The sequence below is a fragment of the Balaenoptera physalus genome (assembly GCF_965194825.1).
Source record: "Balaenoptera physalus genome assembly, chromosome: 2".
NCBI classification, from domain to species: domain Eukaryota; kingdom Metazoa; phylum Chordata; class Mammalia; order Artiodactyla; family Balaenopteridae; genus Balaenoptera; species Balaenoptera physalus.
The window spans coordinates 145,610,594-145,636,317 of record NC_138883.1 but is presented as its reverse complement, the minus strand read 5'-3'; the positions used below and the strand labels follow the sequence as shown (position 1 = coordinate 145,636,317).

The 25,724-nt window shown below is 37.7% G+C and overlaps 1 long non-coding RNA gene across 1 annotated transcript in view; it reads right to left on the bottom strand.

Annotated features, from left to right (window-relative positions):
* Nucleotides 1–307: 307 nt before the first annotated feature.
* The window catches only part of LOC309654618, a 29,496-nt gene continuing 4,079 nt past the window's right edge, over nucleotides 308–25,724 (bottom strand). The window contains exons 2-4 of the long non-coding RNA XR_014260346.1: nucleotides 23,728–23,804; nucleotides 15,801–15,853; nucleotides 308–396 (exon numbers count right to left, since the gene is read on the bottom strand). This is a non-coding gene — a long non-coding RNA (uncharacterized lncRNA). The remainder of the gene's footprint in view (nucleotides 397–15,800; nucleotides 15,854–23,727; nucleotides 23,805–25,724) is intronic.

Sequence of the window (25,724 nt, the reverse complement as noted above, 5' to 3'; positions counted from 1 at the left end):
AACCATTCTCCCAGCATGCACTTGAGCCTATGGTTTCCGTCTCCTATGGGATCCCATATTCCTTTCCCCTTTCAGGAAACTTTAGAGTCTCTCTTTCTCTCTTTTTTATATTACTTCATTTTTTATTTGTTGACATTTAAACCAGGAACCATATACATGGATTTGAAAGACAGAATAGCAAGCTCAAAGGCCTTGAGGTGAGATCACGATGTCCTTATTTTTTTTAGCTTTGTGAGGACTGACTGACAGCTTTGTCTTATTTTCCAGTGTATGCACAGATGGCTGTGTTTGTTAGCATGTATTTCTTCCGCAATTACTAGGAATACTGGATGTTCAATTTGTGTTTATTCTGACAGCCATCTTGAATTGGAAGTCTTTTGTGATTTGAAAATGTCGCTAAGAGAAAGAGAGCACAAGCAAACCCACAAATATGAAATATTCATATTATGTCTTAAAAATAAAACTATTTCATTTAAAAATATTTTTATCCAGCTATAGTGCTGCACTTGGTCCTTTTATTGGTGCTGAGTCGAGAGGAATGACTAAGACCAAGCTTTCGTTCTACAAAAATGCAGAGCTCTTGAGAAAGAAAAACGGAGCTGGAGGAATCAGGCTCCTGGACTTCGGACTATATTACAAAGCTACGGTAATCAAGAGAGTATGGTACTGGCACAAAAACAGAAATATAGATCAATGCAACAGGATAGAAAGCCCAGAGATAAACCCACGCACATATGGTCACCTTATCTTTGATAAAGGAGGCAAGAATATACAATGGAGAAAAGACAGCCTCTTCAATAAGTGGTGCTGGGAAAACTGGACAGCTACAGGTAAAAGAATGCAATTAGAACACTCCCTAACACCATACACAAAAATAAACTCAAAATGGATTAAAGACCTAAATGTAAGGCCAGACACTATGAAACTCTTAGAGGAAAACATAGGCAGAACACTCTATGACATAAATCACAGCAAGACCCTTTTTGACCCACCTCCTAGAGAAATGGAAATAAAAACAAAAATAAACAAATGGGACCTAATGAAACTCAAAAGCTTATGCACAACAAAGGAAACCATAAACAAGATGAAAAGACAACCTTCAGAATGTGAGAATGTGAGAATATTTGCAAATGAAGCAACTGACAAAGGATTAATCTCCAAAATATACAAGTAGCTCATGCAGCTCAATATCAAAAAACCAAACAACCCAATCCAAAAATGGGCAGAAGACCTAAATAGATATTTCTCCAAAGAAGATATACAGATTGCCAACAAACACATGAAAGGATGCTCAACATCACTAATCATTAGAGAAATGCAAATCAAAACTACAGTGAAGTATCACCTCACACCACTCAGAATGGCCATCATAAAAAAATCTACAAACAACAAATGCTGGAGAGGGTGTGGAGAAAAGGAAACCCTCTTGCACTGTTGGTGGGAATGTAAATTGATACAGCCACTATGGAGAACAGTATGGAGGCTCCTTAAAAAACTGAAAATAGAACTACCATACAACCCAGCAATCCCACTGCTTGGCATATACCCTGAGAAAACCATAATTTAAAAAGAGTCATGGGCTTCCCTGGTGGCGCAGTGGTTGAGAATCTGCCTGGCAATGCAGGGGACACGGGTTCGAGCCCTGGTCTGGGAAGATCCCACATGCCGCGGAGCAACTAGGTCCATGAGCCACAACTACTGAGCTTGCGCGACTGGAGCCTGTGCTCCACAACAAGAGAGGCCGCGACAGTGAGAGGCCCGCGCACCGCGATGAAGAGTGGCCCCCACTTGCCACAACTAGAGAAAGCCCTCGCACAGAAACAAAGACCCAACACAGCCAAAAATAAATAAATAAATAAATAAATAATTAAAAAAAAAAAAAAGAGTCATGTACCACAATCTTCATTGCAGCTCTATTTACAATAGCCAGGACATGGAAGCAACCTAAGCGTCCATCGACAGATGAATGGATAAAGAAGATGTGGCACATATATACAATGGAATATTACTCAGCCATAAAAGGAAACAAAGTTGAGTTATTTGTAGTGAGGTGGATGGACCTAGAGACTGTCACGCAGAGTGAAGTAACTCAGAAAGAGAAAAACAAATACTGTATACTAACACATATATATGGAATCTAAAAAAAAAAAAAAATGGTTCTGAAGAACCTAGGGGTAGGACAGTAATAAAGATGCAGACGTAGAGAATGGACTTGAGGACACGGGGAGGGGGAAGGGTAAGCTGGGATGAAGTGAGAGAGTGGCATGGATATATATACACTACCAAATGTAAAATAGATAGCTAGTGGGAAGCAGCCACATAGCACAGGGAGATCAGCTCAGTGCTTTGTGACCACCTAGAGGGGTGGGATAGGGAGGGTGGGAGGGAGGGAGACGCAAGAGGGAGGAGATATGGGGATATATGTATACATATAGCTGATCCATGTTGTTATACAGCAGAAACTAACACACCATTGTAAACCAATTATACTCCAATAAAGATGTTAAAAAAAAAAAAAAAGCAGAGCCTAGGGAAGAAGAGGAAGAAGCATGTATCAACTATACATGCTTCAAATATATTACATCAGGGGTATCACCCAGAGAAAGGTTCTGCCCAAAACTCTTGTCTAATTAGTAATTATAATCAGGTCTCTTCCACAATAATAACTAGAGCTATACATTATAATGAGCAAATTCATATTCATCAGCCCATTTATTCTGCAAAACAACCCTGTAAGGTAAGAGCTATTTTTGTCCCACTCTGCATATGGGAACTATTTTAATACTCTAAGCAGACAGTATTTATCCTCCCCGTGTATGATATGCCACAAGAAAAGAACAGTTGGTTGACAGGTTGCCATGGCTTCCACAGGGGGGTTAGCGGCCCTGAATAACTGGGAAAACCAACCAGGCTCAGACCCGCCTCCCAAACCTATTAATAAAAGCTAAGGCCTACACTTTGTCAATTACATCATTGCTCTCCTAAGTATTTCTTATGCATTTAAATCATTAAAACCCCACCACATCCTATGAGGGAAGTGTTATTATGACTGCTCATTTTCCTGAGGCACAGAATAGTTAAGTAACTCACCAGAGGTAACACAGCTAGAAGTGGAAGTGTCAGGCTGTTTTTTCAATTTATTTTACTGCAGTATAGTTGATTTACAATGTTGTGTTAATTTCTGCTGTATGGCAAAGTGATTCAGTTGTACATATATACATTCTTTTTCATATTCTTTTCCATTATGGTTTATCACAGGGTATTAAATATAGTTCCCTGTGCTATACAGTAGGACCTTGTGGCTTATGCATTCTATATATTATATAATAGTTTGCATCTGCTAATCCCAAACTCCCAGTCCATCTCTCCCCTACTCCCCTCCCCGTGGCAACCACAAGTCTGTTTTCTATGTCTGTGAGTCTGTTTCTGTTTCGTAGATAAGTTCATTTGTGTCATATTTTAGATTCCACATATAAGTGATATCATATGGTATTTGTCTTTCTCTTTCTGACTTAGGAAGTGTCAGGCTTTGAACCCAGGCAGTCTTCCAGAGTTTACACTCCAAACCACAGGTAGGCAAACTATAGCTGTTTTTGTTCAGCTGAAGTAAAGTAACTTTACTTAACTTGTAAAGTTAACTTGTAAAGTAAGTAAAGTAACTTTACTTACTTTACTTAACTTTGTTCAGTCTTCAAGCTAAGAGTGGCTTGTGTCATTTTTAAGGCTTGTAAAAACAAACAAAAGGCAAGGAATAACATGTGATAGAGACCATATATCGCCCACAAAGACTAAAGTATTTACTCTCGGGCGCTTTACAGAAAAAAGTTACCGATCTCTGCTGTGAACCATGGTACTACAACAGAGACTGTCGAATTAGCGCTGAGCCAACTTCTGATAGCTCTCTATCCAAAGCTTATCCCAGAATCATGTTTGATTGTGATAATAGTAGCAGAGGATGATGAACATTTTTTGCACAAGAACACCAAGAAGCGATGAGACTTGAGTATAGATCACTGGTTTGGCTCTCCAAGTTCTTCTATGTCTCTGAATCTTGGGTTTGAAGAACTGTTTTTTATTTGCTTGGGACTTCTATGAATACTTAGACCCATTTGATTTTCAGGTAGCATCTCCATTCCCGGAATTATCTGGAAGTTTTGTTCTAAAGGGAAGGCAGAGCAGGGGTGGTTTAATATTCATCACTCCTTGTCACAAAAAGATACTGTGACCCCTGAGTTTATTGCAGAGGAACTGTTGTAGCAGGAAGAGTTAATATCTTGGTGAACATCTTGGTGCTGTGATCCTTGACAAGGCCCTTAAATTCGCTAAGCTGGTCTCCTCATCTGAGAAATGGGTGAGAAACTCTTTGTCTATGAGTTTGTCTGTTTGTTTTTGAAGTATAATTGACCTACAGCATAATGTTAGTTCTTGTTACACAACATAGTGATTTGATATTTCTACACATTTCAAAATGATCACCATGATAAGTCTAGTTATGACCTGTCAATATACGAAGATATTACATAATTATTAAGTATATTTACCACACAGATTTCATACCTACGAATCATTTACTTTGCAACTGGAAGTTTGTACCTCAATCTCTCTTGTCTATTTCTTTCCTCTCCCTACCCCCATTCCCTCTGGCAATCACTTGTTTGCTCTCTGTATCTATAACTCTGTTTCTGTTTTCTGTTTGCTTGTTTTGTTTTTGAGATTCCGCACATTAATGAAATCACATGGTATTTGTCTTTCTCTGTCTGACTTATTTCACTTAGCATAATACCCTCTAGATCCATCCATGTTGTCACAAATGACAAGATTTCATCCTTTTTATGGCTGAGTAATATTCCACTGTATATATATACCACATCTTCTTTATCCATTCATCTATTGATGGACATGAAGTTTATTTCCATATCTTGGCTATTGTAAACAATGCTGCAGTGCACAGAGGGGTGCGTATATCTTTTCGAAATACTGTTTTCTTTTTCTTCAAATACCCAGGAGTGGAATTATTGGATCATATGGTAGTTCTATTTTTAATTTTTTGAGGAACCTCCATACTGCTTTCCATAGTGGCTGCACCAATTTACATTCCAACCAGCAGTGCAGGAAGTTTCCCTTTTTTCCACATCCTTACCAACACTTGTTATTTGTTATCTTTTTGATAATAACCATTCTGACAGGTGCGAGGTGTTATCTCACTGTGGTTTTGATTTCTACTTCTCTGATAATTAGTGATGTTGAGCATCTTTTCATGCGTGTGCCTGCTAGCCATCTGTGTATCTTCTTTGGAAAAATGTCTATTCAGATCCTCTGCCCATTTTTAATCAGTCTGTTTATTTTTTTGATGTTGAGTTATATGAGTTCTTTGTATATTTTGGATATTAACCACTTATCAGATACGGTAGGGCACAAAGTGTGTGCTTTGGAGCCAGGGACTTAGATGTGAAGGCTAACTTTGCTACTTGATGGGTATGTGGTCTTTAGAAATGATTTTTTTTTTACCTTGCCCCATGCCTCAGTTTTCTTACCAATGAAATTTGGAATATGATCCCTGCTTGGCAGGGTAGTTGTGAAAATTATAAAATACGTAAGTGGGCACTCAGTAAGGATAGGTATCACAATTTCAGTAAACTTTCCAATTACCATCATTTGATTGGTCATTCACCTCTGCTCTGATTTGAATCATCTGATCGTATCCACACCCCTCCCCTCCCCCTGACTGTAGATTATTTGTGCTGAATTTATTGATTTCTTATTTAAAATGTTGGGAACATTGCCTCTGAAGGCCATTTTTGCTGGATCAGCTTAGGGAGGTGAGGAGGTGAGAATGCTGAGTTCCCTGGCAGCTGTTTCTAGAAGACATGTGGCTATGAGGAGCTGAGTCAGAAGTCAGGCCATTCCAGTGTATGTATGTTAATCCCATCCTCCTAATTTATCCCTTCCCTCCCCTTCCCTTTGGTAACCGTAAGTTTGTTTTCTATGTCTGTGGGTCTATTTCTGTTTTGTAAATAAGTTCATTTGTATCTTTTTTTTTCCAGATTCCACATATAAGTGATATCATATGATATTTGTCTTTCTCTGTCTGGCTTACTTTACTTAGTATGATAATCTCTAGGTCCATTCATGTTGCTGAAAATGGCATTATTTCTTTCTTTTTTATGGCTGAGTAATATCCCATTGTATATATGTACCACATCTTCTTTAGCCATTTCTCTGTCGATGGACGTTTAAGTTGCTTCCATGTCCTGGCTATTGTAAATAGTGCTGCAATGAACATAGGGGTGCATGTATCTTTTCAAATTATGGTTTTCTCCAGATATATGCCCAGGAGTGGGATTGCTGGGTCATATGATAACTTCATTTTTCATTTTTAAAGGAACCTCCATACTGTTCTCCATAGTGACAGTACAAATTTACATTCCCATCAGTAGTGTAGGAGGGCTCCTTTTTCTCCACAACCTCTCCAGCATTTATTATTTGTAGACTTTTTGATGATGGCCATTCTGACTGGTGTGTGGTGATACCTCATTGTAGTTTTTATTTGCATTTCTCTAATAAGTAGCGAGGTTGAGCATTTTTTTTCATGTGCCTGTTGGCCATCTGTAAGTCTTCTTTGGAGAAATGTCTGTTTAGATCTTCTGCCCATTTTTTGATTGGGAAGTTTGTTTTTTTTTTTTTTGATATAGCACAGGGAACTATACTCAACATTTTGTAATAACCTATAAGGGAAATGAATCTGAAAAAGAATATATATATATATCTGAATCACTGCATTGTACACCTGAAACTAACACGACATTGTAAATCAATTACACTTCAATTTTAAAAAAAGAATCATTTATATTGATTTTTTTTAAAAAAGGAGTCATGTCATCCCAGAGAGGCCGGGGCAGTCTGACTCACAGCAAAGAGACCCCACTCTCCACAAAGTTCAATTAAGGCTTATGTTCAAAATTCTGGGGCTTCCCTGGTGGTGCAGTGGTTGAGAATCTGCCTGCTAATGCAGGCGACATGGGTTCAAGCCCTGGTCTGGGAAGATCCCACATGCCGCGGAGCAACTGGGCCCGTGAGCCACAGTTACTGAGCCTGTGCGTCTGGAGCCTGTGCTCCGCAACAAGAGAGGCCGCGATAGTGAGAGGCCCGCGCACCGCGATGAAGAGTGGCCCCCGCTTGTGACAACTAGAGAAAGCCCTCGCACAGAAACGAAGACCCAACACAGCCATAAATAAATAAATAAATTACTTTAAAAAAAAAATTTAAAAAAAAAATTCTGTATGTGATCAGATTACATATATAATTCTGGTGATAGGATTATAAATATTTAATGAAGTGTGTTTAGTGTGTGAATATATATAATCTTGAAAGTATGTGTGTATATAGGGTGCACATAAAATATGTGTCCTTATAAAGTATTATGTGTGCATATGCATACATATATACTATTTTGCATATGCACACATTTCTCAAAGTTGGACTCTGGAGCATTGTCAGAAAGGTAAACGATGAAATGCAAGAGTTGTGAGTAAGAAACTAGGAAAATGTAAACAGTGAATCATCTAGCAAAGGCACATCACGTCCAGTGCCTCCTGCAATTAAGGCTTCTAGCACATTTTATTTTTCCTGATTTCTCTAATCATATGCAGTTCTTCTATAATTAACTGCATAAGGTTTTTGAATGAGTAGAAAAACTATTTGCTGAAGGCAAAGACTCGATAATTTTCACACAAATATGTGTGCCTCTTTGACATATGCTGTTCTTAAAATCACCTGATATTTTTGTATACACCCCATATACCAAGCCTCTGCAGGAACAGTCTGAAGACTCGCCTACTCACTGTCTGTCGATTACCTTATAGAAAGTGTATTATTAATGGCAGCAGTTGCTTTCTGACCTCCTTGCTATGATCCATTTCCATCCATTAAGGCATTACATTATTCACTTTTGCAAAACATGAATCATAAATGAAATATTGATTTAAAAAATCACAAACTGCTTTACATTTAAAAAAAAAACACAATTCCTCTAAAGCAAAACTTGTGCTAAATTGAAATAAGAATTCATACCATTTAAAAGGCACAATGCAGTTCAAGGACTTCATAGTGATCAAAAAATATGTTCATGCATAGTTTCTTTTTACGATAACTTTATTTTTAAGTTCTTAAAATTATTTGTTCTTCAAAGTTATCATCACTTTATTGTATACATTTGGAGAGAATTGTATCTTTTATTAAAGCAAAGAAGTATATATTTTAAAAACCACAAATCTGTTTTCTGGATGCTCAGTGAAGAAATTACGTCTAAGTTTCAGGAGCAAAAGTAAAGACAATTCATCAGGAGGGTGATTCTAGTGTAAGGTGCTATTACCAAATATGATGTAGTGTCTTTCAATATTGTTAATGTCCTTTGCAGAAGAATGAAAGAACTTTGATCTTCCACGACAAGTGAGACACTAGATATTTATGGAAGTATAAACTTGTCTCTCTAATTGGGATAATGTGAGACAAGTGGTTAAATCCATCATGAAAAATGATCAGCTCTTTTGAATAAGACTTCACCCCCATCATTTACGAAGAATTATGGTTGATGCAGGGAGCAGTTAGTTCTGTCTTCATAAAAATAACGTGTAGTGCTGAGAAGCTGCATCTCTGAATTGAACATTAGACGGAAAGGATGCTAATGAAAAGGATGGGATGATGAATTCTACCATGTTCTGACTTCACTTTTAAAGCCTGGAGAGATCCTCAAACACATAAGGTAAAGGTGGTTCCCTCAAGCTGAGACTCTCTTACGGGAAAAACAGATCTATAGCAGTATCTACATCTGTGTCTATGTCTATACACCAACACACACAAAAGATGCACATCAGACAACACATGAGCTCACTCACATGCTGAGCCATCCAGGTGAGTGGATCATGAGTATAGATGCTCATGCACTTACTACCAAAGTCTCAGTAAACATGAAGGAAATGAATATTTTGATTCATGGGTCACATGCCCAGTGAGGACTTCCCCTTTGTGGTCCATCACCGGCATTCATTTTCTAAGCATCTGACTTCCCAGAGAAGAGGCAAACTTGAGATTTGAGTATCTAGCACTGCATGGGAAATGCTCTGGGTCAGTTGTGCAAGGCACACTGATTGGAAAAAAGGAGGAGGTGATAAGGGATACTTTTTAAGATCTTCTCTAGCTTAAAATTCTGACAGTTCTCATCTTTTCTTGGTCAAGTATATCCTATTAGGAAATATCTCTCTGGCTAAATAATGACAAGGAAGATGACCTCGTGATAAAGATATAGAGACAGAAGGATGGGAAGAAAAAAAGAAGAGAGGAGGGAGGGAGGGAGGGAAGAAGAGAGAGAGTGAGAGAGCGAGCAAGCGAGAGAGAGAGAGAGAGAGAGAGAGAGAGAGCCCTCAGGGGGATGAGGGCAGAGAGTTCAAAGAAAGGACGTGAGCAGCACCACTCACGTGTGGAATTGACTGCTTGACCAAGATGTGGAGAAATACTCGTGGGTTTGAGGTTCAGTGGACTGAAGGCAGGATTTAGCTAATCCACGACCATATGGAGGGGGTTGTAAAATAGAGTGTAATCTGCCACTTCTGTCCCTAGACTCTTCACTCTGCAGAAGGGCCAAGGGCTGGGCCAAGGATTGAAATTTTCCTGAAGGCAGAGAAGAATTTAGCCACAATCACAAGAGGATGTGGTCTCTGAATTTGACGAACATCTTCTAAGCTCACAGCCTGACCCCTTCTAGGCTTGTCCTAACTTTGTCCCATCTAACCAGGAATGGGTTCCAGGCTTTACTAGCCTTGGTGTGCACATGGCCCATGCTCCAGATTGCCAGTTATTGGTTCACTCTCGTAGTGATCACCAGGGGCTGAGGGTTGAGGGAAGAATGAATAAGTTAAACACAGAGGAATTTTAGGGCAGTGAAACTACTCTGTATGATATTATAAAGATGGATACGTGTCATTACATATTTGTCCAAACCCATAGAATATACAACACCAAGAGTGAACCCTAATGTAAACAACGCACTCTGAGTGATAATGACGTGCCAGTGTAGGTTCATCAGTTGTAACGAACGTACCTCTCTAACAGGGGATGTTGAAATGGGGAGGCTGTGCATGTGTAGGGGCAGGAGGTATATGGGAATCTCTGTACCTTCCACTCAATTTTGCTACAAACCTAAAACTTCTCTAAAAAATAAAGTCTATTAAAAGTGGAAAAAATGGCCCGGGTAATAGGAATCCCAATATAATGCTGTCCCTAAAAGGTGAGGGTGTCTATTATGATAAATACTTCTAGTACTCGCTAATATTTCTGATTATTCTTTCTTTCTGTTCTTACAAGGGGATTGTGCCTCCCCCACCCACCTTGAAATTGAATATGGTCATATGACTTCCTTTGGCCAATGAAATGTGAATGAAAGTGGGACAGATTATGTGTGCTTGCCTTGAGAAAAAGGACATAAAAGGATTTAAAACCCAGTAAGTGGCTTTCTCATTCTTTTCCTGGGCACCTAGAATAGTAAGAACTTGGGCTGAAACTCAGTGGGAGAGTCTGAGGGCTGACAGTCTTCTTGCAGGAGGCTGGGAAGGCTTAGGTGTGGTTGTTGTTTTCCTGTTAAAGGAGCCCTTAGGGAATTTGTTAGCGCAAATATATTTAAAAGTGGTGAATCAATGGTCAGGACCCAAGTGTTCCTGTGAACCTCTCTAGGAACCAAAGTTCAATTGCAAGAACAATGTATTTCAGAATATGGGTGGTGGTTTCTAGAAGCAATCGAGCAAAAATGGGAATTAGAAACTTCTAGATGTAAAACCATCTAGATTAAATGTCTTTTAACGCAAACTTTTAATAGGGCTTGGATTTACTCCTTAAAATACCCGAGGCCAGGAATTTCATTATATCTCACAAGTAGCCCATCCTATCTCTCCATAGTTCTAAGAGATGAATTGATTTCCTTCTTGCCATTCTCCTGCTCAATCAAATATTGAGATTCCTCAGTAGTTGAGGACCGTGAGCATCTCCTCATTCCATTTCTTTCTTTCCCACCTCAGGCTTCTCATTGCCTTTAAATGTTCATCATGCTACTTAGTTACACGTTATAATATTTATCCAATGAGTAATTTACATAAGTAACACCATCATATGTTTTTATAAAAGTTGAAACAACAGAGGCAAAATCTAGAATAAAATGCTTAAACCCCCTTTCATTACCCTCCACCCTCACCCCAACTTCCTATGTTTCTCTTCAGAGGTAAACGTGTTTAACAGTTTGGTGCAGATCTTTCCAGCTTTTATGTCATATGTTTACATTCTATATCTGCATATACACAGAATGTTGTGGTTTGTACTTGTTTTTACTTGATGGAATTATATTACAGGTTTCATAGTTTTCCATTGATTTATATATTTCCATTGAACACTAGTTTTAGCGATGTTACTATAGCCGAACTTATAGACATATCTCACTCTATTTAATGGCTGCAAAAGTATTCCATAGTATGACTGCATCATAATTTATTTAACATTCCTTTATGGTTAGCCCTTTACGTGCTTTTCGGTTTTTCAATACTGTAACCAATGCTGAAATCAATATCTTCGTCTATGCATTTTGTACATATGTTCAGGTATTTCTTATGATAGATTCTTAGCAGTAGAATTGCTTATTAGAATGATAGAGAAACTTAACTTTTTATAGAGTCTCTCTTAGCATCCTCCTATTATTTCTACAGTATTCATGCTGTGCTAATTTGCAAACTCATAAAGAGAACAAACAATCATCTATTTTCACATGACAGCATTTCTTAGCCTAAGATGACTGATACAGATAATGGTAGTAGGAGTGAGTTGCTACCAGTAAAACAGAACATGGGATATATGGCATTGGCTTCAGGCCAGCCAGTGGTGAGTTCTGTGTTGAGCCTGAAGAGATGGTAACCCATATTATACAGTGGTGAAACATGTGGTCAAACTATTTCCCTGATAACTTGGAAAGCAGATAATATATCAAACGAGCTGATGGCTTTAGGCAAGGGTATTGGGAAACAGCATGCTAGTAGCAAGTTTTGGTGATTATTGTCTCCACTTGACAAGGTACTAGAATAAAGAGATGAACTCATAAAACAATTGCCAACTTAAGGAGATTAAAGAGACTAGAGTCTAGGGCTTCCTTGGTGGCGCAGTGGTTGAGAATCTGCCTGCCAATGCAGGGGACACGGGTTCGAGTCCCGGTCTGGGAAGATCCCACGTGCCACGGAGCGACTAGGCCCGTGAGCCACAACTACTGAGCCTGCGCGTCTGGAGCCTGTGCTCCGCAACAAGAGAGGCCGCGATAGTGAGAGGCCCGCGCACCGCGATGAAGAGTGGCCCCCACTTGCTGCAACTAGAGAAAGCCCTCGCACAGAAACGAAGACCCAACACAGCCATAAATAAATACATAAATAAATAAAATTAAAAAAAAAAAAAAGAGACTAGAGTCTAGAAATTCCAGGATTGCAATCTGAAAGATACAGCTATTCTTTATCTTCAATCCTTTGAGCAACAAAGACCATTAACATTTAGTTTGTCCAAAAGAAATGCACACACTTAACACCCTGAGGGGAGGCTTTAAGAAGAACCCAACATCCTATGTGCAACATCCCTATAAAAATGCACGAACTGAATGTACTATGACTAAATAATCAGACAAACCCAAACTGATAAATATTCAACAAAACAACTGACCTATACTCTTCAAAAATAATAATGTCATTAAAGACAAAGAAAGGACACAAAAGACACATGACAATTAAATGCAGTCTGTGATCCTGGATTAGAAAAATCAATAACATTATTGGAATAATTGGATAAATTTGAATATGGAGTATATCTAAGATAAGAATATTACAGTTATCTGAATTTGATAATTATACCATGGTTATGTAAACGTACGTCCTTATTATATGCTGAAATATTTGAGTACAATATCATCACTGCAACCTACTTTCAAATGGTTTAGCAATAATGATGTGTGTGTGTGTCTAAAGCTAGCAAGCAAGAAAAATCTAAAAAGAGACAGAGAATGTAAATGTGACCAAAATGTGACAAAATATTAATAATTGGTGAATCTAGGAAAAGGATATATGGGGATTTCTTATACTATTCTTACCTTACTACCTTGGTGTAAATTTGAAAATTTTGAAAAGAAATGTTTAAAAAAATACTAAACCTTGGAGCAAGGTCACAATATCTTAGATCTGCTACCTTTTATTAAAAATCTCTTAATAAGGTAGCACTCAGTAATCATTAAGTTGGACGTGAATTAATGAAGTGAGAATAAGGGTGTGGTTCTTCCACAAAAGTTTAATGCACTTAAGATATTCACATATAAAAATAATTTGGGTTGTCACTATTGGCATGTGGAGCTGACTGAAATCAAATAGATAAAAGTCAACTAAGTTTTTACTGAGTACTACTGTCATGAAAATGCCAGCCTTGACTAAAAGAATCTGATGGATCAAAACTCACTACAATCCTTGCTCCCAACCCTCCACGAGTAGGAAACAGGCAGAGAAAGTTGCTCAGCCTCCCAAGAGGGCTTATTCTTCAATGGTCTCTTCAGATGTGGTCAAGAAGAATAATGGCAAAGCATGGACTTCCTGGAGCACAGAGCTAAAAGGCTTAGAAAACAATGAACCTGGACGCAAACAAGGAATGCTCCCCACCCCCATCAGAGGGAACAGCTGCAATATTTGCACAATATGACTTCAGAATGGCTATGGAAGCTTAGTTGCTATGAGCCTCATTCTTTCTGAACGTGGATGTTTATAGTGGTTATTCAATTCTGGTCTCACTATTGTTTGCTGAGTTTGGGATGTATAATGTGTCCTTTTGCTTCATAGAACTCTTGGCCAAGAGAAAGCACAGGAAAAATAAATAGCATGAGATTCTGAACTGTGAGCCTAATATAGTGATTTCAAGGCATTTGGGAGTTGTTTCTCTTGGGAAAGGGGTGATGAGTAGATTTTGTCTAAGAAGGAGAGGGCCAATGAGTCTGTTGGATTACATTATCTTCAAAATATTTGCAGAGCCTTCCTCTAATAAAATTACATATCTAGCCTATTGATGCCAGGCTTGGCCATTTGCTTTCCTTTGGTAAGTGAAATAGGAGCAAAAAGTGATACGTGCTGTTTCTGAATGGAAATCTTAACAGCCATCATCCACTTTTGTCAATCTCTCTTTTCCCTCTTGTAGGAGGCCAGAATTTCCCAGGTGGAATTTGCTCCATCAGCTTGAGTTGAAATATGTAAAGAAGACATGGGCTGGTCTTTAGCCAAATCATGACAGATATGTAATTTGAGAAAGAAATAAACTTTGAAGATTATAAAACAAAGATTTTGAGGTTGTTCGTTATCACAAAATAACTGAGCCTAAGCTGATTGATACAGGAATGATAACAAAGTGTTCGAATATCCTCAAATTATGAATTTTATATATAAATTTTAGACTTCATCATTCACAATATATTCTTAAGGATAACCATTAAAAATAGAAGTAAAATACACAGCATCTATACCAGTGAGAAGAATAGGAAATAAAATTTCAATGAATGTTGATACTGATTGTCACTAGGTGATGGGTCTGGGGGGTTCATTATACTATGCTACTTTCATACATATTTGGAAATTCTCATGATAAAGAGTTTTTAAAAATTAAGTATAATTAATCAGAGAAACAGATTAAATAAGGGGAAAATATGATTACCTTGACGGACATCAAAAACATGTACTAAAAGTCAATATCCAAGCATGATTTTTTAAAATCCTTAGCACACTAGGAATAGCTTTTTTTTTTTACATCCGTTAAAGGATTTCTGTTAAAAAAAACTCAACTATATCAAAATATCATACTTAATGCTAAAAATGTTAGTAATCTTCTTAAAACAAGAACAAGAAAAGGATGCCCACTATCACTTCTATTCAAGGGTTTATAAAGTATCTGAGTTAAGACAAAAAGACATACCGATACACACACATACCCAAAGAAACAGATAGATAAATCAGTAAATAAATAAATAGTTTTTAAATTAAGGCAAAATTAAGGAGTTGGAAAGTAAGAAACAAAACTGTCATTATGTAGAAATTATGACTGTCAACATATAAAATCCCAACTAATCAGTAGATAAATTGTTAAAAATGAGAAAAGAAAGTTTATCAAACTGGTCAATAAAAGCAGTATTCAAAAACTTCATTGCAGAGTCTATAGACCACAACAATTTTCAAATGTGGTTTTAAAATATCATTGTAACAGCAATATATACATTTATATCACCTAGGAATAAATTTAGCAAGGTATGTATAAGACTTGTGTGAAAATATCTATTAAATTCCATTGAAAGATATTAAAGATGACAAACTTTGTATCCCATCTTCATGGGTACAAAGTTTCAATATCACAGAGATGTCAGTTCTCCCCAAATTAATCCATAGGTTTAGTGCAACTATCGATATTTGGGTTGGCCAAAAAGTTCGTTCGGGTTTTTCCATAACATGGAAAAACTTAAATGAACTTTTTGGCCAATACAGTGTAATTATCAATAGTGTTCTTTCAAAGAATCTGTCAAGCTGATTTTAAAAGTATTCAGTCCCAGGCATAGATCCAGAATAAAGAAAATAAAGAGTGGGAAATTACCGTATCAAATAAAAGATCTATGAAGCTATGTTCTGGTAATCTGGACACAGGAATAGACCATCAAACATAATAATGAAATCAGAAACAAACCTACACAAACAGGGTAATTCAATACATACCTGAGGTTCATTGCAGATAATCAAGGAAATGATAGAATATTCAATCAATGGTTCTGGAACAATTGGTTATCCATGTGAAAAAAAATGAAATTGGATTTCAATGTTATCTCATGCACAAAAATCAGTTTCCATTGGATTTAAGTCTAAAATGTAACCAGCAAACTTTAACACTCTTTAGATAGAAGCAAATATTTTTATGATCTTAGGATAGGAAAGAGCTATTTAAACATGAAACTAAAGCATTAACCTTTAAAATAGTTCATAAATTCCACTGCATTAATAGTAAGAACTTCTATTTATCAAAATATGCCATAAGTAGACCCAAAAATAAGTAACAAAAGGGAAAACTGTATTTGTCACATTTAAACCTTGAATGCCTAAACAGAACAGAGAATCCTATAAATAAATAAAAAGGTACACCAGCAAAGTAGTCCTTCTCCAACTTCAATGAGCACACAAATCCCCTGGGAATCTTGTTTAACTGAAGCTAATTCTGGGATGCGGGCTGAGATTTCTAACAAGCTCTCAGATGATGGTGATGCAGCTTGTCTACAGTCAACACTTTAAATGAAAACGCATGACAACATTTTGGCAGAAGATCTGAACAGGAATGTCATAGAAAAAGAATTACAAGTGGTCAATTTTTTTAAAAAAAGAAAGAAATGGTGCTCAATTTCATAAGCAATGAGAATGATGCTGCAAAAATTGAAAATTCTGATAATTCCAAGTGTTGTGAATGAACAGAAACTCATACGCTGATAGTGAACCTTTGTTTTTGTTTAATTAGTATAGGCACTTCGTCTATAGAACGATTACATTACTACATGCTCATCAAGTGGAAAATAAGACAGCAGTAAAATGAATCACAGATGCACGTAAAAACACGGGTAAATTTTAAAATATAACTTTTAGTGAAAAAAAATCACAGAAGAGAACAAAATCAGGTTACTTAAAAAAAGAAAAATAAACAATACATTGCTTGGAGATGTGTATATATGAGATAATACTATTTTAGAAAGGAAAGACATTATTTTTAAAGATTTAGAATTATGGTTAGCTCTGGGGGAGCAGCACAGCAAAGATGTACAGAAGGAGCATGTGGTTCTAGTGATACTCTCAATTTGTATGTTGTGTCATATTTCACAGATAATCTTGTAATTACTACATGTCATAACATATGTATGTTACGTATATATGTTTATATGTATCACATATTCACAAAAAATATTTAAATAAATTTATAAATATAAAAATTTGCATATGTTTATATATAGGTACAGACATAGTCTCACTGAAGTGTGTTGGTGTGTGTACACATCTTGAACAACTATCTAAAATTAACATGAGCTTCAAGATAGTGGAAGAATAAGACGTGGAGATCACCTTCCTCCCGACAAATACATCAGAAATACATCTACATGTGGAACAACTCCTACAGAACACCAAATGAATGCTGGCAGAAGACATCAGACTTCCCAAAAGGCAAGAAACTCCACACGTACCTGGGTAGGGCAAAAGAAAAAAGAAAAAACAGAGACAAAAGAATAGGGACAGGACCTGCAGCTCTGGGAGGGAGTTGTGAAAGAGGAAAAGTTTCCACACCTTACGAAGCCCCTTCACTGGCAGGTATGGGGGGTGGCGGTCGGGGGGGGAAAGCTTCGGAGCCATGGAGGAGAACGCAGCAACAGGGGTGCAGAGGGCAAAGCGGAGAGATTCCTGCACAGGGGATCAGTGCCAACCAGCACTCACCAGCCCAAGAGGTTTGTCTGCTCACCCGCTGGGGCAGGTGGGGGCTGGGAGCTGAGGCTCGGGGTTCGGAGTTCAGATCCCAGGGAGAGGACTGGGGTTGGCTGCGTGAACACAGCCTGAAGGGGGCTAGTGCGCCACAGCTAGCTGGGAGGGAGTCTGGGAAAAAGTCTGGAGCTGCCGAAGAGGCAAGAGACCATTGTTTCGGGGTGCGCCAGGAGAGGGGATTCAGAGCACTGCCTAAACGAGCTCCAGAGACGGGCATGAGATGCTAAGGCTGCTGCTGCAGCCACCAAGAAGCCTGTGAGCAAGCACAGGGCACTATCCACACCTCCCCTCCCGGGAGCCTGTGCAGCCCGCCACTGCCAGGGTCCCGTGATCCAGGGACAACTTCCCTGGGAGAACACACGGTGCACCTCAGGCTGTTGCAACATCACACTGGCCTCTGCTGCTGCAGGCTTGCCCCACATTCCATACCCCTCTCTCCCTGCCGCCTGAGTGAGCCAGAGCCCCCGAATCAGCTGCTCCTTTAACCCCGTCCTGTCAGAGCAAAGAACAGATGCTCTCAGGCGACCTACATGCAGAGGCGGGGCCAAATCCAAAGCTGAACCCCAGGAGCTGTGCGAACAAAGAAGAGAAAGGGAAATCTCTCCCAGCAGCCTCAGGAGCAGAGGACTGAATCTCCACAGTCAACTTGATGTACCCTGCATCTGTGGAATACCTGAATAGACAACGAATCATCCCAAAATTGAGGCGATGAACTTTGGGAGCAAAGATATACATTTTTTTCCCATTTTCTCTTTTTGTGAGTATGTATGTATATGCTTCTTTGTGTGATTTTGTCTGTATAGCTTTGCTTTAACCATTTGTCCTAGGGTTCTGTCTGTCTGGTTTTGTTTTGTTTTGTTTTGTTTTTTAGTATAGTTTTTAGCACTTGTTATCATTGGTGGATTTGTTTTTTGGTTTGGTTGCTCTCTTCTTTCTTTCTTTCTTTTTTTTATTACTTTAAAATTTTTTTTATTTTTGTTAAATATTTTTTATTTTAATAACTTTATTTTATTTTTCCTTTCTTTCTCTTTTTCTCCCTTTTCTTCTGAGCCATGTGGCTGACAGGGTCTTGGTGCTCCGGCTGGGTGTCAGGCCTGAACCTCTGAGGTGGGAGAGCCAAGTTCCAGACATTGGTCCACCAGAGACCTCCTGGCTCCACATAATATCAAATGACAAAAGATCTCCCAAGACCTCCATCTCAATGTAAAGACCCAGCTCCACTTAACGACCAGCAAGCTACAGTGCTGGACACCCTATGCCAAACAACTAACCAGACAGGAACATAACCCCACCCATTAGACGACAGGCTGCCTAAAATCATAATACGGTTACAGACACCCCAAAAACACACCACCGGATGTGGTCTTGCCCACCAGAAAGACAATATCCAGCCTCATCCACCAAAACACAGGCACCAGTCCCCTCCACCAGAAAGCATACACAACCCACTGAACCAACCTTACCCACTGGGGGCAGACATCAATAAAAATGGGAACTACAAACCTGCGGCCTGAGAAAATGAGACCCTAAACACAGTAAGTTAAGCAAAATGAGAAGACAGAGAAACACACAGCAGATGAAGGAGCAAGGTAAAAACCCACTAGACCAAACAAATGAAGAGGAAATAGTCTACCTGAAAAAGAATTCAGAGCCATGATAGTAAAGATGATACAAAATCTTGGAAATAGAATAGAGAAAATACAAGAAACGTTTAACAAGGACTTAGAAGAACTAAAGAGCAAACAGACAATGATGAACAACACAATAAATAAAATTAAAAATTCTCTAGAAGGAATCAAGAGCAGAATAACTGAGGCAGAAGAACGGATAAGTGACCTGGAAGATAAAATAGTGGAAATAACTACCGCAGAGCAGAATAAAGAAAAAAGAATGAAAAGACTTGAGGACAGTCTCAGGGACTTCTGGGACAACATTAAATGCACCAACATTTGAATTATAGGGGTCCCAGAGAAGAAGAGAAAAAGAAAAGGACTGAGAAAATATTTGAAGAGATTATAGTTGAAAACTTTCCTAATATGGGAAAGGAAATAGTTAATCAAGTCCAGGAAGCAGAGAGAGTCCCATACAGGATAAATCTAAGGAGAAACACACTAAGACACATATTAAACTATCAAAAATTAAATACAAAGAAAAAATATTAAAAGCAGCAAGGGAAAAATGACAAATAACATACAAGGGAATCTCCATAAGGTTAACAGCTGATCTTTCAGCAGAAACTCTGCAAGCCAGAAGGGAGTGGAAGGAGATATTGAAAGTGTTGAAAGGGAAAAACCTACAACCAAGATCACTCTTCCCAGCAGGATCTCATTCAGATTCGACAGAAAAATTAAAACCTTTACAAACAAGCAAAAGCTAAGAGAATTCAGCACCAGCAAACCAGCTTTACAACAATTGCTAAATGAACTTCTCTAGGCAGGAAACACAAGAGAAGAAAAAGGCCTACAATAACAAACCCAAAACAATTAAGAAAATGGTAATAAGACATACATATCGATAACTACCTTAAATGTAAATGGATTAAATGCTCCAACCAAAAGACATAGACTGGCTGAACAGATAACAAAAACAAGACCCATATATATACTCTCTACAAGAGACCCCCTTCAGACGTAGGGACACATACACACTGAAAGTGAGGGGATGGAAAAAGATATTCCATGCAAATGGAAATCAAAAGAAAGCTGGAGTAGCAATTCTCATATCAGACAGAATAGACTTTAAAATAAAGACTATTACAAGAGACAAAGAAGGACACTACACAATGATCAAGGAATCAATCCAAGAAGAAGACATAACAGTTGTAAATGTTTATGTACCCAACACAGGAACACCTCAATACATAAGGCAAATGCTAACTGCATAAAAGGGCAAATCGATAATAACACAATCATGGCAGGGGACTTTAACACCTCACTTTCACCACTGGACAGATCATCCAAAATGAAAATAAGTAAGGAAACACAAGCTTTAAACAATACATTAAACAAGATAGACTTAATTGATATTTATAGGATATTCCATCCAAAAACAACAGAATACACATCCTTCTCAAGTGCTCATGGAATATTCTGCAGGATAGATCATATCTTGGGTCACAAATCAAGCCTTGGTAAATATAAGAAAATTGAAATTATATCAAGTATTTTTTCCAACCACAACGCTATGAGACTAGATATCAATTACAGGAAAAAATCTGTAAAAAATACAAACACATGGAGGCTAAACAATACACTACTAAAAAACCAAGAGATCACTGAAGAAATCAAAGAGGGAATCAAAAAATACCTAGAAACAAATGACAATGAAAACATGACGACACAAGACCTATGGGATGCAGCAAAAGCAGTTCTAAGAGGAAAGTTTATAGCAATACAATCCTACCTCAAGAAACAATAAACATCTCAAATAAACAACCTAACCTTACACCTAAAGCAATTAGAGAAAGAAGAACAAAAAAACCCCAGAGTTAGCAGAAGGAAAGAAATCACAAAGACCATATCAGAAATAAATGAAAAAGAAATGAAGGAAACAATAGCAAAGACTGATAAAACTAAAAGCTGGTTCTTTGAGAAGATAAACAAAATTGATAAACCATTAGCCAGACTCATCGAGAAAAAAAGGGAGACAACTCAAATCAATAGAATTAGAAAAGAAAAAGTAAAAGTAACAACTGACACTGGAGAAATACAAAGGATCGTGAGAGATTACTACCAGTAACTATATGCCAATAAAATGGACAACTTGGAAGAAATGGACAAATCCTTAGAAAAGCACAACCTTCTGAGACTGAACCAGGAAGAAATAGAAAATATAAACAGACCAATCATAAGCACTGAAATTGAGACTGTGATTAAATATCTTCCAACAAACAAAAGCCCAGGACCAGACGGTTTCACAGGTGAATTCTATGAAACATTAGGGAAGAGCTAACACCTATCCTTCTCAAACTCTTCCAAAATATAGCAGAGGGGGGAACACTCCCAAACTCATTCTACGAGGCCACCATCACCCTGATACCAATACCAGACAAAGATGTCACGAAGAAAGAAAACTAAAGGCTAATATCACTGATGAACAGAGATGCAAAAATCCTCAACAAAATACTAGTAAACAGAATCAAACAGCAAATTAAAAGGATCATACACCATGATCAAGTGGGATTTTTCCCAGGAATGCAAGGATTCTTCAATATACACAAATCAATCAATGGGATACACCATATTAACAAATTGAAGGATAAAAACAATATGATCATCTCAATAGATGCAGAAAAAGCTTTTGACAAAATTCAACACCCATTTATGATAAAAACCCTCCAGAAAGTAGGCATAGAGGGAACTTACCTCAACATAATAAAGGCCATTGTAAATAGAGCTGCAATGAACATTTTGGTACATGACTCTTTTTGAATTATGGTTTTCTCAGGGTATATGCCCAGTAGTGGGATTGCTGGGTCATATGGTAGTTCTATTTGTAGTTTTTTAAGGAACCTCCATACTGTTCTCCATAGTGGCTGTATCAATTTACATTCCCACCAACAGTGCAAGAGTGTTCCCTTTTCTCCACACCCTCTCCAGCATTTATTGTTTCTAGATTTTTTGATGATGGCCATTCTGACCGGTGTGAGATGATTGCAGCTCTGTTTACAATAGGCAGGACATGGAAGCAACCTAAGTGTCCATCATCAGATGAATGGATAAAGAAGATGTGGCACATATATACAATGGAATATTACTCAGCCATAAAAAGAAATGAAATGGAGGTATTTGTAATGAGGTGGATGGAGTTAGAGTCTGTCATACAGAGTGAAGTAAGTCAGAAAGAGAAAAACAAATACAGTATGCTAACACATATATATGGAATCTAAGGGAAAAAAAAAAGGTCATGAAGAACCTAGTGGCAAGACGGGAATAAAGACACAGACCTACTAGAGAATGGACTTGAGGATATGGGGAAGGGGAGGGGTGAGATATGACAGGGTGAGAGAGTGTCATGGACATATATACACTACCAAATGTAAAATAGATAGCTAGTGGGAAGCAGCCGCATAGCACAGGGAGATCAGCTCGGTGCTTTGTGACCACCTAGAGGGGTGGGATAGGGAGGGTGGGAGGGAGGGAGATGCAAGAGGGAAGAGATATGGGGACATATGTATATGTATAACTGATTCACTTTGTTATAAAGCAGAAACTAACACACCATTGTAAAGCAATTATACTTCAATAAAGATGTTTAAAAAATAAAAATAAAAAAAATAAAGGCCATATATGACAAACCCACAGCCAACATTTTTCTCAGTGGTGAAAAACTGAAACTATCTCCACTAAAATCAGGGACAAGACAAGGTTGCCCACTCTCACCACTATTATTCAACATATTTTTGGAAGTTTTAGCCACAGCAATCAGAGAAGAAAAAGAAATAAAAGGAATCCAAATCGGAAAAGAAGAAGTAAAGCTGTCACTGTTTGCAGATGACATGATACTATACATAGAGATTCCGAAAGTCTCTACCAGAAAACTACTAGCACTAATCAATGAATTTGGTAAAGTTGCAGGATACAAAATTAATGCACAGAAATCTCTTGCATTCCTATACACTAATGATGAAAAATCTGAAAGAGAAATTAAGAAACACTCCCATTTACCATTGCAACAAAAAGAATAAAATACCTAGGAATAAACCTACCTAAGGAGACAAAAGACCTGTATGCAGAAAACTATAAGACACTGGTGAAAGAAATTAAAGATGATACAAACAGATGGAGAGATATACTATGTTCTTGGATTGGAAGAATCAACATTGTGAAAATGACTATACTACTCAAAACAATCTGCAGGTTCAATGCAATCCCTATCAAATTACCAATGGCATTTTCCACAGAACTATAACAAGAAATTTTACAATTTATATGGAAAAACAAAAGACCCCGAGTAGCCAAAGCAATCTTAAGAAAGAAAAATGGAGCTGGAGGAATCAGTTTCCCTGACTTCAGACTCTACCAGAAAGTCATAGTAATCAAGACAGTATGGTACTGGCACAAAAACAGAAATATAGATCAATGGAACAGGATAGAAAGCCCAGAGATAAACCCATGCACATAGGTCAACTTACCTTTGATAAAGGAGGCAAGAATATACAATGGAGAAAAGACAGCCTCTTCAATAAGTGGTGCTGGGAAAACTGGACAGCTACAGGAAAAAGAATGAAATTAGAACACTCCCTAACACCATACACAAAAATAAACTCAAAATGGGTTAAAGATCTAAATGTAAGACTAGACACTATAAAACTCTTAGAGGAAAACACAGGCAGAACACTCTATGACATAAATCACAGCAAGACCCTTTTTGACCCACCTCCTAGAGAAATGGAAATAAAAACAAAAATAAACAAATGGGACCTAATGAAACTTAAAAGCTTTTGCACAGCAAAGGAAACCATAAACAAGACGAAAAGACAATGTTCAGAATGTGAGAAAATATTTGCAAATGAAGCAACTGACAAAGGATTAATCTCCAAAATTTACAAGCAGCTCATGCAGCTCAATATCAAAAAAACAAACAACCCAATCCAAAAATGGGCAGAAGACCTAAATAGACATTTCTCCAAAGAAGATATACAGATTGCCAACAAACACATGAAAGAATGCTCAACATCACTAATCATTAGAGAAATGCAAATCAAAACTACAATGAGTTGTCACCTCACACCAGTCAGAATGGCCATCATCAAAAAATCTACAGACAGTAAATGCTGGAGAAAAGGGAACCCTCTTGCACTGTTGGTGGGAATGTAAATTGATACAGCCACTACGGAGAACAGTATGGAGGTTCCTTAAAAACTAAAAATAGAACTACCATACGACCCAGCAATCCCACTACTGGGCATATGCCCTGAGAAAACCATAATTCAGAAAGAGTCATGTACCACAATGTTCTTTGCAGCACTATTTACAATAGCCAGGTCATGGAAGCAACCTAAGTGTCCATCGACAGAAGATAGGATAAAGAAGATGTGGCACATAGATACAATGGAATATTACTCAGCCATAAAAAGAAACAAAATTGAGTTATTTGTAGTGAGGTGGGTGGACCTAGAGTCTGTCATATAGAGTGACGTAAGTCAGAAAGAGAAAAACAAATACTGTATGCTAGCACATATTTATGGAATCTAAAAAAGAAAAAAAAGGTTATGAAGAACATAGTTGCAGGACAGGAACAAAGATGTAGATGCAGAGAATGGACTTGAGGACATGGGGAGGGGGAAGGGTAAGCTGGGATGAAGTGAGGGAATGGCATGGACTTATATATACTACCAAATATAAAATATATAGCTAGTGGGAAGTAGCCGCATAGCACAGGGAGATCAGCTCAGTGCTTTGTGACCACCTAGAGGGGTGGGATAGGCAGGGTGGGAGGGAGACGCAAGATGCAAGAGATATGGGGATATATGTATATGTATAACTGATTCACTTTGTTATAAAGCAGAAACTAACACACCATTGTAAAGCAATTATATTCCAATAAAGATGTTAAAAATAAAATAAAATAAAATAAACGTGAAAAGACTTCAAGAAACACAATTACCTAATCTTATAGAGATTTAGATTAATAAAACACTTTTACATATTCCTAGGAAGATATATTTACACATTACTACATAGGTAAAATTATGGATTTATTTTCATAAACGTTTAGTGCATAGATCTATATCTTATCCTCAAAGAGGCAGAAATAGAGAAATTGGCATGTGACACTTCTATAATCACATACAGATACTGACATGCTTGCACACTCTTAGTGATGACATTCTATGCATATACAAATACAAATGTATTTACAATTATAGACCTAGTACAAATAAATTTACATAATCCTGCACAACTATATATACAGATACATTTTACTAATATTAAGCAAGCTCCAGATCCAGACACACACAAAAATATATATATCTTACATAGTGTGAAATATATGTATTTACACATAATCCCATACAAATATATAAGGGAGCTCTACTTACATAATCCTATATCGATAGTGACACACAGAAATTTTCATGGTTCCATGTAGGAACAGAAGCTAGTACCCTAAATAACACCATACAGA